At 37.0% G+C, this 4424-nt stretch overlaps 1 non-coding gene across 1 annotated transcript; it reads right to left on the reverse strand.

The window, feature by feature from the left end:
* LOC133820456 (small nucleolar RNA R71) lies at window positions 1–106 on the reverse strand. The gene has a single exon (XR_009886865.1). It is a non-coding gene; the product is annotated as a small nucleolar RNA R71 (small nucleolar RNA).
* Between the last annotated feature and the right edge of the window lie 4318 nt (window positions 107–4424).

A 4424-nucleotide genomic window follows, 5' to 3' on the forward strand; every position in this document is an offset into this window, starting at 1 on the left:
AAGCTCCACAATGAGATTACTTCATTTCAGCAACTTAATGAAGAATCTTTATATGAGGCATGGGAGCGGTTTAAGTAGTTGTTGCGCAAATCCCTCATCATGGCATTCCTCATTGCATCTATATGGGGACATTTTATAATGGTCTAAATGCCCATACTAGAATGGTAGTTGATGCTTCAGAAAATGGGGCTCTTCTTGCTAAGTCCTATAATGAGGCATATGAAATCCTTGAGAGGATATCCAACAACAACTTCAGTGGCCCACTACTAGATCAGCTACAGGTAGAAAGGTGGCTGGTATTCATGAGGTAGATGCCATCACTTCTCAGCCCAAGTTTCCTCTATTTCAAATATGCTCAAGACAATGGACATGGGAATGAATCATTTAATGGGGCAGCCTATGAGGACACAAATGGGGCCCATGGAGAACATTTCTTGTGTGTATTTTGGTGAGGGTCATACTTTTGACAACTGTCCTTCCAATCCAGTAGTTGTGTGTTACATGGGGAATCAAAATAGGAATGGTCCTTATTCTAATTCCTACAACCCATCATGGAGGCAACATCCCAACTTCTCATGGAGTAATCAAGGGGCTGGCCCTAGCAATTCTTCTATGCCTCCAAAACCAAATTTCCCATCAGGTTATCCCCTACAAGCACCACAACAAAGGCCACAACAACAAGCACTGCAATCTAGCTCTCTTGAGAACATGTTGAAGGAGTATATAGTGAAGAATGAAGCCATGATCCAAAGCCAAGCAACATCCTTGAGAAACTTGGAGATTAAAGTTGGACAACTTGCTAATGAGATGCGTAGTCGACCCCAAGGTTCATTGCCAAGTGACACCATAAATCCAAGATGAGAAGGTAAAGAGGAGTGTAAAGCAATCAAATTGAGAAGTGGTATGGAGTTGAAGAATAACAAGACAAATTCTGGGCATGAGGGTGAGCCCTCTTCAATCCAAATAACTGAGGAAATTCAAAAAGATGTTAAAATTCCTAGTGTACAAAAATTTGCCTCTGCACGGAATGCTGCAGGAATGTTGCCGCATAGTCGCCCAGACAACTCAATTTCAAAGCAGCCACCTACATTTCCCCAACGGTTTGAGAAGAAAAAGCAAGATGCTCAATTCAAGAAATTTCTAGATGTTTCGAAGTAGTTGCGTATTAACATCACACTTGTGCAAGCCCTTGAACAAATGCCCAACTATGCGAAATTTTTGAAAGATATTTTTACAAAGAAGAGAAGGTTGGGGGAGTTTGAAACTGTAGCTCTAACCAAGGAGTGTAGCTCATTCTTGCAGAACAAGTTTCCTCCTAAAATGAAAGATCCAGGAAGTTTCACCATTCCATGTACTATTGGAGACTCTTATTTTGAAATGGCTTTGTGTGATTTTGGTGCTAGCATAAACTTGATGCCAATGTCTGTGTTCAAGCGGTTAGGGATTGGAGAAGTTAGACCAACAACAGTTACTCTTCAACTAGCTGATAAATCCATCGATCAGCCTGATGGAAAAATTGAAGATATGTTCGTAAGAGTTGACAAATTCATTTTCCCTGCTGACTTTATTGTTCTAGACTATGAGGCAGATATAGAGGTGCCTATTATTTTGGGAAAGCCATTTCTTGAAACTGATAGAACTTTGATCGACGTGGAAAAAAGGGAGCTCACAATGCGAGCTCAAGATGAGCAAGTAACATTCAAGGTATTCAATCCTATGCGTTCTCCAAATGAGTTGGGGGAATGTTTGGTCATTCATGTCATGGACTCTAATATGGAGGAAGAGATACCCACAAAGTATAACAAGAGTTCGAAGATGAAGCCACCTCCTGAAAAAATTAAGAAAGACAATGAGCCATGGAGAAGTGTAAAAAAGGCATCGTCTCACATGCAAGAGCCACATAGAAAGAAGAAAAAGAAGCATGGTAGGAAAGCTCACTCCCAAATGTTTGAAGTGGGGCAGCGGGTGTTTTTCTCTAATCCTCAGATGAAAGGAAACTCCAAACATCTAAAATCAAGCTTCTCCGATTCATTCTCTGTAATCAAAGTCTATCCTTGTGATGAATTGGAATTGCATGATGAGAATTCAGGAAGAAAGTTTAAGGAGAATGGAAAAGAATATAAGTTTGGGGGTAACGAGGTTAAGCAACACAAGACCTCGACCACCTCACCTAATCTTTGAAAAGTCATGTGTTGAGCTGCTGTGCTTGACATTAAAGATATACTTGGAGAGCAGCAAATTTATTATATATATAGTATATATAATATTTTGTTTTTATTCGTGTTTTTCACATCCCTCCTTCATTGTCTATGTTCTGGAGTCGAATGAGTTAATGTTATGGGGTGGCTGTGAGGATTCTTGTATTTTTATGGGTCAATTGAAGCAATTTTGGGCAGGTTTCAAGTCAAGCCTTGGGTGTATTTATGGCTAGTTTCCTGATAATTTGAATTCTAGAAAGTCTGGGAGTGATGCTGCGACTATGAGTCTTCTTTGTCTTTTGCTTTTATTTAGTTTTTATTTGGACTGTTTCTTGTTACTATAATTTATTGTTGTTGTTGTTCATCATTGTGTTGTCTTGGGTAGCAATAAGGACATTGCTCTCTCTTAAGTTTTTTTTTTTTTGGGGGGGGGGGGGGGGGGGTATTGTTTTTATTTTCTATTGTGTCGTCTTAATTTCTTGCAATTTCTTGTCTTGAGTTTTAGATGTTGCTTATGGTTGTTTTATGTTAAGTCTAGAGTCTAGGTTGTATTGAAATCAATTTTTGTAATGGTTTTCTTTAACTGTGGGTGGCCCGATGATAAAATTTCATAAAAACAAAATTGCAATATTGGTTAACTCTTGTGTATTAGTGAGCCTTTAGTACTTAAAGTTTTTGGTACTAATTCAACCATAGTGAGATTGTATCCCAATTGAGTGAGCATAGTTTGACCATGAATCCCTCACCCTAGATTAAACTAAGTATTCATAAAGGTTTAAGTTTTTAGAATTGGCTTGATAATTCCCTTGAGGCGAAATCCTAGGAGGCTTAGTGATTTAGAGAGGATTTATGCAATTTTCTTGGGCCGTTTGAGCTTTTCATGCCTACCGTGTAATTACTATCCCCAGTGACCCAACTTTGAGCTTTTTGACCTATTTTGTTCATATAACCTCAACTTGATAGTTAGTTTGTCTTGGATATTATGTGAGATAAGTTTGTGTGGGGGGGGGGGGGGGGGGAGTATCTTTGTTCTTGGGGTGTTCATAATTGGTTAATTACTACACTTATATGCTCAAATTTGTTTATTGTGTTTAGGCCTTATTATCTTCAATGTTTTTATTTCAAGTATATTACTTGTTAGTTGTCTTGTTTTCATATTATTCAAAAAAAAAAAAAAAAGAAGAAGAATATATATATATATATAGAAAAGAAAAAAAATCAGAAAAATATGAAAAAATAGAAAATTCAAAAAAAAAAAGGAAAAGAAATATGTGCTTATATTTAGTAGTGTCAATAGATAAGTTGTTTATGAAGCTTGTAACCATATTTGAGCATATAAGTGTAGTATTCGTAGAGAGAGGAAATTGAGTAAGTTGGGGGGATTGAGTTCACTTGTAATGGGTAGAGGATATGATTTTATTAAATCCAAGGCAAGCTAGGTTTTAAGGTTTTCGCCTACAAATTCCATCTTAACCCATACATTTAGCCTAGCCTACATTACAACAATTTAAAGACCTATTGATCTAAATCACTTTGCCAACTACATTAGTGGAGAGGGGTTATTGAGTTCAACATATGAAATCATAGATTAAACCTTAGGATTGCTGTGTAGTTCAATCTAGGGAAGAGGGGTTGATTGGGAAGAACTAATTGTGCACTAATTGGGAATACATTGAAAACTTGGTTGCGTTAGCATCTTAATACTTGAGAAATTTGGCTTGCATATACACTTGAGTTAACAATTGAATCTTTGATTTGAGAGCTTTATCCCCACTCTAATATGACCGTTTTCAAATTGATTCCGAGCATCTTGTTTTGTTTTATTTTGTTGTGTTATGTCTTTTGTGTTTCTTGTGTGTTGTTAGGTAGTAGAGTCATCACTCGGGACGAGCAATGAGATAAGATTGGGGGTGTGATAACTCTAGGAATTAGAGTAATTTTTATGCTTTTAAACTTATATTTTTTATCAAGAAAGAGTGGTTTAGGGTGTTTTGTAGCGTCTATATTTTAGTTTTGTCAAATATTAAATATAATAAGATAATATTAGATATTAGTATAATGCTGGAAAAATACACCCTAAATTGTGAAATTTTTCCTTGGCAGGTGGTTGGTAGAATTTTGGACTTTTGGAAAGAAATTGATGCTTTAAATGGTCTTAGTAGGAGGGAATGCTGCAACATTGCACTAGCATCGTGTCACCCAGTCAGCTGCTTCAAGGGCCCTCGT

The sequence above is a fragment of the Humulus lupulus genome, chromosome 2 (genome assembly GCF_963169125.1).
Source record: "Humulus lupulus chromosome 2, drHumLupu1.1, whole genome shotgun sequence".
Classification (NCBI taxonomy): Eukaryota; Viridiplantae; Streptophyta; class Magnoliopsida; order Rosales; family Cannabaceae; genus Humulus; species Humulus lupulus.